The sequence below is a fragment of the Misgurnus anguillicaudatus genome, chromosome 4 (genome assembly GCF_027580225.2).
Source record: "Misgurnus anguillicaudatus chromosome 4, ASM2758022v2, whole genome shotgun sequence".
Classification (NCBI taxonomy): Eukaryota; Metazoa; Chordata; class Actinopteri; order Cypriniformes; family Cobitidae; genus Misgurnus; species Misgurnus anguillicaudatus.
The window spans coordinates 12,013,212-12,027,112 of NC_073340.2; positions in this window are offsets into that span (position 1 = coordinate 12,013,212).

Sequence of the window (13,901 nt, forward strand, 5' to 3'; positions counted from 1 at the left end):
TTTATTTTTCTACCTTTGCACAATTATGGCGATATCCAGATAAATGTCAATAAAAATTGTTGAGTCATTTCGTCAATAAAGAGAAAACTTTCTCTCTGAGTTGTTTTTGTCTTATTGATATTTCCGCTATTATCCACTAGATGGCAATCTTACCCAACTTAAACACTGACGCATTCACTCGACACAACAGCGTTGTTGTGGATTTAGCGTGACGTGTAAGTTTCGATAGCTCTGAATCTGATCTCTTACAAAAGTTCTTCACAAAAATGTAATTATCTCCGCTTTTAGCTAAAAAATTTGAGAGGTGATAAGAGAACAAATGAAGGTAGGATGAAACGTTTTGTTGTTTTTGTTGGAAAGCGGATGGACTGTTCTTTCATTTGATATTTTATGTTTATTTAAAGAAGATAATTTTTCTGTAAGGCATTAAACTAAAACTGGGTGGCAACTTAAAAAAAAAACGCTGACGGGGCTTCGCGTCGTGCCTAACAACGCCCCTTAGCTGTTATAAAATGCACTGGTAACCCACTGCTTCTTGGGGTTTTTGCTTTAGTAAATGATGATGCGAGTAATCGTCCCCAACGTAAATCTCTTATCTTGGACTACAACAAACTCAGCCTATAAGTTAACTTCTGTCAGCATTGCATTGTGAGCGAATCTTTCAAAAATGGTAAGGAGCGTCACATTTCCGGCTGATGTCAGAGGTATTCAAACCAATCACAACGTACAGATTAGCTGGCCAATCAATGACACAGCACTTTTCAAATCGATAAGTACAAAATCAGTGCCTTTCAGGAAGATACGCAAAACTAGAGCTACAAAAATGTGGAAAATAATGTGTTTTTTAACCATAAACCTTGTGAACACATTGTATTATACCAAATACACAAAATAACATTGCTTTTTAGCAATGAAATAGGTGCACTTTAAATAAAAGTCACTGCATATGGATGCGCTGCCTCTGCCTGCCTCTGTCCACATTTGTTACAAAATGGGCCAATTTTTATAATTGATGTTTTTAAATCTCTAACCCTACATATGAGCAAAAGTGGTAGTGATGCTTGCTTTATAAAACACTGTAGCATTAATAACAGATATTAGCATTAAAATAGCATTAGGTCTCAGAACATTGACATCAGTGATTATTAGAGACACTGTGTTTCATGGTTTAAGTGTGTGTGTGTGTGTGTGTGTGTGTGTGTGTGTGTGTGCGCGCGTGCGCTGTTCTATTTGTGGCTGCTGTGTGCTCATGTCAGTTGCCTAGGAGATCTTTGGCGGAGTCCCAGCAGGGTAGTGAATCTGACCTCGCCCATGGAGGAGAGATGCAGAGAGAAGCAGGCACATCCAATTTAATGTGTGTGTATGTGTGCTTCCGACACATCCTTCCTCCTCACGGGAGATCCCGGTCTGTGACACACACACACACACACACACACACACACGCAGACGTCTGCTCTGCACAAAGATACAGGTGTGTGCTGACAGCGCCCCCTAGAAGTGTACTATTACAGTCTTAATGCTTGCTTAACTCCACGTTAAGTTGATGATCTTCTTACAGGAAGAGTGTGTCCTGATAATATGTTTAATATCGCTTCAGCTCTCTCTCTCTCTCTTTCTGTGGGTTGTAACTTCTCCTCACTAACCTCAAATGTGAACTGTACTATAATAGCAAACTCAGTTATGTAAACAGCTTGTGATAAGAGATGGTAAGTGTTTTGATATCAGCAGTGGTGGGTCCCGGCTGTGTTTGTGATTTGGATTTTTGTGTGGGATACAGAAATTAAACTGCTTACATCAAAATAACAGATACTTGTATGCACTTGTGTTATGATTCAAACAATACATCTGTTGTTAGTGTACATGCGATATTGCTAAGAAGGAAAGTTTGTTGTTTACTTTTTGGATGTTGATGTTAGTATTAGAGGAGTTCTGACAGCCATGGAAATCTGTGAATTTCAAGGTTAAGGAAAAGGAAGTTAAGGACGGGATGGAAATGCTATTTCACTCACTGTATATCAATGGTCTAGAAAATGCTATATTTTGTACATTCGTGTATAGATGAATGGAGGAGCTCAGATCTACAGGTGAACATTTATGCATTTGGCAGACACTTTAGTCCAAAGTGATTTAATGGCGCGTCATTTTCATGTAATATTTGGGTAATTTGTGTTTAAAATGTGTGTCACTTGTGCATAAGATTTGCGTCACTTGCACATAAAAATTGCGTTATTCACGTGTGAAATGTGCATCATTTGTGCGCAACATTTGCGTAATTTGTGTTTACAACGTGCGTCATTTGCGCGTAAAAATTTGCGTTATACGCGCGTGAAATTTGTGTCATTTGAGCATAAAATTTGCATCATTTGCATGTGAAATTTGCGTTATTTGCGTGGAAATTTTTTGTGCTTGAAATTTGCCTTATTCGCGTGTACATTTTGGGTCATTCTTGCGTGAAATGTGCATAATTTTTGCATGAAATTTGCGTCATTTGTGCGTAACATTTGCAGAATTTGTGCTTGAAATTTGCGTCATTGATGCGTAAAAATTTTGCCATTCTTGCTTGAAATTTGCATAGTTTGTGTTTGGCAATAGCATCATTTGCGCGTGACATGCGTCATTTACGCATAACATTTGCGTCATTTGCGCATAACATTTGCACCATTTGCGCATAACATTTGCGTCATTCACACGTAAAATTTGCGTTATACGCGTGTAAAATGTGTGTCACTTGTGCATAAGATTTGCGTCACTTGCACATAAAAATTGCGTTATTCACGTGTGAAATGTGCATCATTTGTGCGCAACATTTGCGTAATTTGTGTTTACAACGTGCGTCATTTGCGCGTAAAAATTTGCGTTATACGCGCGTGAAATTTGTGTCATTTGAGCATAAAATTTGCATCATTTGCATGTGAAATTTGCGTTATTTGCGTGGAAATTTTTTGTGCTTGAAATTTGCCTTATTCGCGTGTACATTTTGGGTCATTCTTGCGTGAAATGTGCATAATTTTTGCATGAAATTTGCGTCATTTGTGCGTAACATTTGCAGAATTTGTGCTTGAAATTTGCGTCATTGATGCGTAAAAATTTTGCCATTCTTGCTTGAAATTTGCATAGTTTGTGTTTGGCAATAGCATCATTTGCGCGTGACATGCGTCATTTGCGCATAACATTTGCGTCATTTGCGCATAACATTTGCACCATTTGCGCATAACATTTGCGTCATTCACACGTAAAATTTGCGTTATATGCGTGTAAAATTTGTGTCATATGCGCATGAAATTTGTATCATTTGAGCATAAAATTTGCGTCATTTGCATGTAAAATGTGCGTTATTTGCGTGGAACATTGGTGCTTGAAATTAGTTTTTTACAACTTACCAGATTGTCCGACCTCCTTACTCGCCTTCTTCCAAACAAGATCCTTTTTATTCCCGTTTCTATAAAAGTCGCATAGCTCCAGGTGTCCACATAAAACAACGATTATTTCGTCCTCCATTGCTATTTTTTATTTCTGCTTCAGCTTGTCTTAATCATTACACTACTAGAGCAAGCTCCTGATTGGTTAACGCTGCGCGAATATTCGCTGAAGTTCACCTTTTTAACTCATGCCAATCAATTTGTGCCGCAGGATGTCTATTGCGTCTTTGCATTGACTTAACATGTAACGCTTAACACTTCATAAGGTACTGTATGCATTTTATCTGTACTACAGTATGTGTGTTCCCTGGGGAACCTACAACTTTTGCAGTGCTAATGCTGTGCTATACCAATTGAGGTACAGGAACGGTGTAACATTTTTTGCAGAGTTTTTTCGTTTTGCTGTTGCTCATTTACATTAAGGCATTTATCAGACACTTTTATCCATACTAGTGACTTGTGGTGCATTCAAGCAATACATGTTTTATCAGTATGTTTGTTTCCTGGAAATCGAGTATGTGACCTTTGTACTGCTAACACAATGATCTACCGATTGAGCTACAGGAACTTGAACGAGGAAATAAGCACTTATTTCTGTCAAAGCAACACACAGATCCTTTAAATGAACACAAAAACTCATCATGTAATCCTTACTTGTGTTGCAGGAATATTTTAATACCACACTATTCAATAGCATGAATTTTTAATAAAAAGAGAAGATTATCAGTGAATAGTGACATATCTGTCAGTCAAGCTAAACCCATATATATGCCTTCTTCTAAACACATAATGGTTTAATGAATATGGATTAGTTGGATTCATTATATCGACAGTACATCATGACTCACTTTAATCCTTAATAGAGCACCTAAAAGTGCCAGCACACAATTGCATATCATTTTTTAAAAGCTTTGGAGGAAGCAGTTTTACCGTCTGATTTCTGGCAGTCACTTTTGCACAGGGTTTGGTCTGGCATGGGTTGGGTAAAAGTCTCCTTGGGTTCTTTAACAATGTATTTATTTATTTATTATAAAATGTTTATTCTGCAATTTCGTCACTGGTTGACAGCACAATTACATGCTGTTTGATGTTTTATGACATGCGCCCTGGGTTTCGGGATGTATTTGGCAGTGATGTATTTCGCGAGTGAGTGTTAATGGGACAGTAATGTATGCTATCTACGAGGTGTTTAAATAAGATATGAGATCAGAGATGACAGAGGAAAAGAAATTTTGAAAATGACATCATCATCATCATCTACTCTTCATAAGCTTCTTTATAAGATTTACGATCATTTCTTGCACTTAGATTCTGATGAGTTTTTTCTTTCGCTGGTTGTCAGGTCTAACTCAGCCAGATCAGCAGATTAACTGAGGACTTTAATTCATTTTGCTTTTAGCCAGTCTAGCTGTATGGAGTGTTAGCTCAGCACCAACGTGCAGTTCACATTTAATTGCATTACAGCTAGCAATATAAATCTTGGCCTGCGTGGCAGATATACTTTGTTAGCAAGAGCATATATACAGTATATCAACTAGTGTTTGTGAAAACCTGATACACTCTACTCTGTTAGCAAAGCTGCTTTGGTTTGTTTTTTATGTATCAGTTTGGTTTTCATACATAAAGACTACAAATACACGAGGCTGTGCCAATGCATATGCAATGCAGCTGCTTTGGACCGGAAAAATAGTTTCCGGTCCGATGCATTTGCATGCTGTAAAAATAATTTTGTTTAATCAACTCAGATTTACAAGTCAAATTTTCAACTTACTAATATTTTTCTTGATAAAAATATAAGTTGCTACAACTTATAAAATGAAGTTGACATATTTAAACTATATTTTATAGTTATAAATATTTATAGTTATAGTTATATTTTAAGTTATAACAACTCATATGTAGTCAAAATAAATATTAGTAAGTTGAAATTACTTTTTTAACTTCATTAACTTTTTAGTAGGTAGCACTGGCACTCCCCAATTTAAAAGTTAGGAGCACCAGAAAAAAATTCGAAGAATCCATTGAAAATTATAGGAGCACCACAACTTCATCATTCTGAAGTTTAAAAGTTTAAATCAAACTTTATCTTAAAATATTTGCCCCACACTTGACTTGTGCTTGGCCCATTTTTATGCATAAAATATGCTTAAAACATGTAGATTCATGGGACCCTATAAATACCATTTATTTTCAATTATTTATTTTAAATTAATTTTTTTATTTTCATAATTCCCATTTTTTCTGTTAAAATTTTCTGGATTCTGTATTTTTACTTTTCATTTTCTTAAATGATTAATTACATTTACCTTATCAAACAGCATGTTTCATAAATTGAATACATAACATGTAATAATTTATCTTTTTTAAAATAATCAAATAAAAAACTAATAAATTTTCATCAAAACTTTACATTTTTTTGTCAAAGTTCTGCATAACAAAACTATGTTTAAATTAAAAATGAAATTACAAATCTTTTGAGTGTGATTATATTATGGATAAAAATATAAAAATATATTATATTAAATATATTTAAAATAATTTAAAATCATTATTTGTATTATTTTAAAAGTAGATTTTACTATACAATAATAATATATTTCTGTCAACTTTATTACGTTTAACTGACTTTTATTTTGATAGCATTTTTGAATATGAACTTCATGTATTCGTGTCCTCGGATGCTAAAAACAGCACAAAACTGAGTCTTCTGTGTAAAGTCTCATTGGTCTCTATGAGATGTTCGCTCATAATTTCGTAAAGAAATTAAAACAGATCGCACCACAACAATCATTTGCATTTGCACAAATGCTCCAAAATACATTTTAAGGTCACACCAATTAAATTTCAGAAGCATATGCAATTTCAAGCCCTGATTATGACATTTTAAAAGCTTGTTTTTTCCAGTGTTTGAAAACTTTAATAACTTTAAACTGCGGACTGGCTACAAGTGTGTTTTGGCACTCAGCCCGACCCCCTTTTCCAAAGTGATTCTCAAAAATCGTGCACCCCTCCTTTAAATGTGTTAACTACTATAGCACACCGATTATTTATGAAATTCACTTTCTCTACGCCGTCAGTCTCAATAACTGCTTCAGATCTCCTCCGGCATAATTCTGGACATCTGACTCTTTCTTGTTGACAGTCTGGGCTTTAACTGCCTGACAGATAGCAGTTTGGATTTTGTTTTGTGAGGAAACAGGGTCACCTTTGTGAAGACACATCTTTGGAGGGCACATTGTTATGACAATAAATCTACAGCCATGATTTCCCAGCCTGTGTTTGTTTGTCATTGGCACCTTCATTTGTGCTGATGAAGTGAAGTCAGAGATGACAAGGCGCGTCTGAAAAATGAAACATTTTAAAGTGTTGCAGACATATGAAGTGACAGTGGTTATCTGAACAGAGCTGAAGGGGTTTCGCAGTGTCTCGCTGCCGTCTGACGGCTCTATAATAGACTGCTGTCATCAGATTCACAAGTAAATGCAATTTATCTTCTTCATATAGAGATTTTTTTTAATGACAGTGTATTTAGATTATTCATGCTAAACATAGGCAAAGTGTATTTCTGTGTCGAATGCACTTCGCCAAAGTTTTTTCGAACATGAAAGATTCATATGTAATAAATCTTGCTTTAATTCTTTTATGGGCAATTTTAGTGCAGAAAGTACAGTGGAAGTCCTTATATGGGCACTTTTATCGGAATAGTGCGCACACATATCAATTAAGAGCTCACATGAAATCAATGTCACCAGAAAAGTGTGTTGTTGTTTGTAAGGGAAATTTAAGCTTGTTCAGCTTTATGGAAACAATGGATATGGTTTGTTTATCCGGGGTAGCAGAGTTGTGCAAGTGTGTTTGTTTAACGCTGGATTTCGGTAAAATGAGGCGGTCCCAATCGTAAGTAAAACTGCATCAAATGTCTGTGTTTTGTTAGCAATCGTGCATATAATGCAAAGGACACGAACATGTAGTGAATCTCTTCGCCCGTTGTACATCATAAGTATCTTGTGTTTTTTCCAGAAACTATCATTAGGGCTGATTTGTCTTTTATAAATCTGATCAAATCTCTTCGGAGATATAAAGAATGTACGACTATTCTATAGGTACTCAAGACTAACATGATATAAGCAGAAACAGCATGTGTTATGTGACCTTTAACTGTTTACTAGAGCTGCACAATTATGACAAAAATCATAATTGCTGATTATTAACCTTGACATAGTAATTGCGATTACTATTGACAATTATTAGATTTTACATTGAAGTTTTGTAATGTTTTATAACTTTCTGTGAAGCAGCTGCATGGTAAATTCTAAACATCTTAAAATAAATAATATAATGTAAATAACAAATAATTATGGGAGTTATGTTGTTAGTAAAAATCCAAACGAATGGCTAAAAGACACGTCAACTTATCAATTTTAAAATCTCTGATTCACCTGTATTTGGTGCCCAAACATGCTGCAAACGCACAGAAATGAGCACAAATGGACAGCTGTAAGTGAGGCTTTTGGCGATTGTGTAATTCTTTCACCCGTAATTGTAATCATCAATCAATTAATTGTGCAGCCCTACTATTCACAATATTTTAGTAACATTGCTCTAAAACTTTAAAACTCTAACATTTGGTTAATTATTATTCTTGATTAAGTGAACAGAGTCAATGTTGATGTCTTGTTGCCAGCTCTCAAACTGGCACAAACCCAGGGCTGACAATCTACACAACAGCGCACACACACACAATTGGTTTAATGGGCCGGAGGCTTTAAAGAGTCTTTTCTTGCAGGCTGTGCCCTGGTGTTTTCCTTTATTGTGCCAGAATAAAATCCAGTGGATAACTATAATATCGAGGTTAAATTCTGTTATTATTCATAACAACAGCTTTGAAAGTTAAATACTTGACGTTTTGACAACCATTTGTTTGATTTTTGTGCTGTGATAGGATGTTTGCTGCTTTTGACGTTATTTAACATTATTCAGATTATAAAGAGTTAATCGACATCATACTCAGTTTATAGATGCACAGAAGCAAACACTAACCTTTGTTCTGAATAATGCACGTAAAGACATATAATCCCATAAAGATAAGAATCTAAAGCTCCAGTGGTATTTGAACAAGATAACAACAACATAACAGCTTGACACACCTCTTTAACTACACTACATTCAGAAATCACCATTTCTTTAGTGAGTAACCGGATCAGGACTGTTTGGTTCTTCATATTTGCCTTTAAACACAGAAATCCAGAGTTTGCTTTAATAAACAGGGCATATTATCAAGATGTAAAAGGAATATAAAGTAGCCTCAGTTAGTCATACAGTGCTTGTTATTGAGAAATGAAGAACCATGTGACTGTTTCAAGTCATTGAGGACAAACATACAACCATCTAGCAATATTTTAATTTCTCTTTAAAGAAACATCATTTTACATTGAGAAAATGCTTACTTTTGGCCACACTATGCTTAAATCCACTTTATCTTTAATATTTGTCCACTTTTTTTTTCACAATAAAAGTGACACAGCCACTCTAATTCTTGAGAATCAAGCGAGGGTTTATACTGCTGAGACACTTCACATGTTCATGATTAACAGACAAACACAACGCGCCTCACATCGTGTCCTTACTAGACGTGCGGCATCTATTAAAGTTTTGTCCTTATCACTCATGACGCAATACAGCGACATTTCAATTTTAGAAACGATTTCTATTTCTGCATCATCGCGGCTGACAGCTCCGCCTATATAGAATGAAATATTAATCATCAATCATGGACGAGGAGACTCATTAAATGTTTAAAAGCAGAAATATATTACAAATCCCTCAAGTTTCACCATAAAAAGTGGAGGGATGCATCTGTGTGTGCATGCGATCCTTAGCTGCATAGCGAGAGAGCAAATAAAAAAAAACAGAACGCAAATAGAAACAAAATTGTTCTGACTGGCTGTGTTTTGTGATTGACAGCATTTCACCTTTAAAGAAATCTTGTGACGTTTTAGTATCATGCACGAGATCACAGATACAATCACGCTGTTGTATTTAAAGAGGGTGGGACAGATTGATGATATACTCAGTGTGTAAACAACAAGATAAAGGAGTTTCTTTAGAATTGTAGTTTAACACTTTACATTATGGGGCTGTTGAATGCTTTATTTTGATTTGTTGAGAAATGTTTTGTGTGTATGCATTATTTTTCGATAAACGCATACCTGACCTGTCAAACGTTTTAAAATAAAATATTATTATTGACTTCAGTCCTTTGAATTGTTTGAAAATAAATATTTCTTGACTTCGCGTCGTGCCGCATTACCACCTTGGGTGTGCAATATTTTCGAATAACGTCCCGTCGTCAATAATTCCTTACTTGTTGTATCATTTATTATAATATTTATTTCTTTATGTTGGTGTGTGTGGCAGCAAAACATCTGGTTGTAGACTTGACAATGTTCAATCTTAGGGCTGGGAAAAAATAGATTTTTCGATTAATCGTTGTTGTTTTTTACGTGGTCGATTCATTATTGATTCTCAAAGGCCACGAATCGATTTTTTTTATATGTATGTTCGCAAACATCGAATGTAAGATTTACGTTAATCTAATTACTAGTCTTCTCCACTCAACTGTTCTGACTTTTTCAGCATACTTTTTTCATCTTGCATCAAAATTGTATTGTATTTAACATAATTGTATGCATTTGAAAATTAGAGATGGGTTCTGTTTTAATGTACCCAAGTGTACCTAAAATACAAGAGTTTAATATACAGGTTTGTGGCTCTTAAAGGTATAGCGGAAGATTTACGTTTTTTGGGTGGATCACCTATATTGTTGGTCATCCCAGATGTCAATCATTCTGATGATATGTTGACGTATAACCGTCGTACGTGCTCGTCCCTAGGTTCACTTTCTGCACATGCGCACTTTCACGTGTATGTGTGTTGTGCTACGGTTTCAACCATTCATTGAAGCGCGCGTTCTCGCTGTGTTTTTTTTTTCAAAATGTCTGAGGGTCGCAAGAGAAAAAGTGTCTATGAATTGTATGACAAGAAGAGAAAGGACTAAGAAGAAAGAAACAAGACCAGAGTGTTTATGAGAGACTATTTCACACGCTGGCCGGTGGCGTGAGCTAAAAGTACAGGTTGGGCTTCCCACGCGAAGTTTTTACTGGAAAGGTACATTTTGTCATGCTATTTGGAGAAATCCATTTAAAAGCACTGCTAGTAAAAGTTGATGTAAGCTATGATTAGCGATGCTAGCCCTGGCACAAGTCACGAACCGCACAGACACGGTAAACATGCCGACAGCAACTTGTAAACAGAGCAAAGAGAAGAAAGAGAGAGAACCTGCATGCTCTCTCTCTCTCTCTCTCTCTCTGTCTCGTGTACGCGTTTAACAGGCGTTCCCTCTCGGGAGGAGGCAGAGTGTTGCGCGTGTGCATTTTATAAAAAATGTGGAGGGGCAGTTCTTTTAAATAATTCGGGAAAATCTTCCGCTATACCTTTAATTTCTTTTTTGTAAACTTATGTTCACTGTTCTTTTTTTATAAATATAGTATTTGTATTAAGTCTATATTCATTGAGTTGAATCGAGTATAAAAATCTATTTGAGAATTAGAATCAAAAATCGAATCGAGAATCGAAATCGATTTGATAGCTTGCGAATCAAAATTGAATTGATACCCAGCCCTATTCAATCTTCAAGGAACACACCCAGATTTTGGGAATTTAGCTTATTCACCTGAGTTAGATAAGTCCATACATACCTTTCTCATCTCCGTGCGTGCTGCAACTCTGTCTGATGCAGCTCCCGCTAGCTTAGCTTAGCACAAAGACTGGAAGTAAATGGCTCCAGCTAGCAAACTGCGATCTTTTAACAGTATACATACTGGGAACTATATTCTCTGAAGACGAAGCACTGCTACTTGGGCGGAGTGATTTGCTCAAATCACTCCGCCCATGTAGCAGTGCTTCATCTTCAGAGAATATAGTTCCCAGTGAGTGATTTGCTCAAATCACTCCGCCCATGTAGCAGTGCTTCATCTTCAGAGAATATAGTTCCCAGTATGTATACTGTTAAAAGATCACTGTGTCTCATATCACCTTGTTATTTGTACACGGTGTGACTATACAAATCGCAACACGTTAGTGGGAGGATGTTTGCGTTGTTTTGTCGCTTGTTGGGAGCGGATTGCTGGCTGGAGCCATTCGCTTCCGGTCTTTGTGCTGGGCTGGGCTGGCGGGAGCTGCGTCGGACGGAGTTGCAGCGCGCGCGGAGATGAGAAGGGTATGTATGGACTTATCTAACTGGGGGATACGCTGAATAAGCTAAATTCCCAAAATCTGGGCGTGTTCCTTTAACAAGTGCTGATAAACTTTCACCTCTGTGCCCTTTGAAGGAGGCATTTTCCTATAAGTGTATTAATAGTAAAAAAAGTCTTAAATGATGAATGCTCTTTATTGGCTTTACTTACAAATTCCTCTTCCTTAACAATCCTGTTAGTAGTTTTTAGTACTTTTGTAAGTTGATAAACCAGATAAAAACTTTTACTATTTTTGATAACATAACGTTTTAAACTTAAGTATGTGATTTGTAGAAATCTAGCCTTATACTATCATGTATGAGCAGTCATTAAAGTACAGTTTTCAGATTAGCAGTAATGGACACCACATAGTGCTTACTGGTTTAAAAAAAAGATCAAGTGCTGATTGATGGTCCTGTCTGAGATGTCTGTGGTCAAAGCAGCTAATTTGACTTACGTTGATTTAATCCATCCAGATTGAAGCACCAGACATCTAATAGCTGTCAGAATCTGACATGGGCTCATTCATCAAGCATTTCTTTCCATTGCTCTCTGATATATTTAAGACAACAGACCTTATTATCTGAGTATCTCTGTAAACACATCAAAGCCCAACATCCTCTTCATCTTCCTCAGAATTACTGCAGGTGGTGGACACAGATTGGGTTTTGTTTTCTTCCGTTTTGTCTATTTTAAGCCCCTTATTGGCTCTACCTCAGCTCAACGATGACCCCTATTGGTGAAATAGTGCAAGTGCATGTAGTTGTTGTGCGTACACAGCATTATAATGGAAATAATATTTGAAATAAATAAGTTTAGCTGGAACTCTGCAATGAATTGAATGAAAGTTTCTCAGTCAATACTGTTCCTTCTTTGATGAAAGTGTCCACTAAATGTATGCAAATTAAATATGCATTTCCAGACATCCCCTCTTTTAAGAAACTAAACTAAATATGTGTGACTTGAGTAGTTAAATTGTGCGTTTTAATGCTTACAACTGAATATGAATTTGTTGTGTGGTTTTTATTATCATCATTCACAGCATATATAGGCCAAAAATATCTTGTATAAACGTAAGGACCTGTGCAGTATTTAATGGCTATTGTTCGTCGTGTAATGATGTAGTTCTGGAGTTGTCCAAAAGAGGGACCCAGAGATACAGATGAGGTAATGTCTTTGTCTCTGCCTTTATTGTTTTCACCTCAAAACCAGACGATTGTAGAAAGTGTCTATTGAGCAATGCTTATAATGTTTTATAGGTCATACTAGCATCACTTGTGTCTATGCAGAAAAAAGAGAGACAAACGCAGTGTCATTTAAACCATGTGTGCCATCCCTGTATAATTACATCACTCAAAAACGACTGGGCGGAGCTTATGGTGTTATGATGATGTCATCATCATCAGAACGTCTGTTCTCTGATTTCACTGCACACTTTACCATACACAGAGGATTTTATAAAATCATTTTTGGGTATAGGTCAGGTTAGTTTATTTCCACCGAGGCTCAATTACCAGGACACTGTCCCATATAAATTTAACACATGGGGTTTGTGATAATAAGGATGTTAATGCTGTCTTGTATTTTCTATCTGATGGTCTTTTATCAGGTCTGTGTAATGTTATGCAGAAATACTAAAAACTTATTGATGAAGTCAATTTTGCTTTAATGTACAGGATTGGTATAAAAGTACCCACAGCAGTATAAGAATCAAACGTGCTGATGTTTGTGAATGTTAAGTGTTTTGTGTCTGTTACAGTTGTGTCTTTGTTGTATTTGATTTGGCTGATTCAGCAGTCTCTAACATTCACAATAGCAACCAAATAATCAATTTCCAATCAAATTGATGGCTCAATCGGATTGAAAAGCCTTCATGTAAACACCTTAATCAATGCACATTTCATTTGTATTAAAATGGGTGGTGTAGTCCAATCATCAGGAACAAAGTACTCATGTAAATGTGTCAATCTTAGTATTTTCTCAATCGGATGCAAAAATACCTTGTGCACATCCACAGAAGAATTGTGCTTAAGTTCACTAGGTTCACTCTTATATTTACCTCATATTTACGTTTCACATGATTCACAGAGAACATGCAATAGGTAGGCAATGGCAACACACGTTATTATTAAGGTAATGGGGTCACACACTGTACATTCTGCAGCGTTAATGTCTTTCATAACATTAC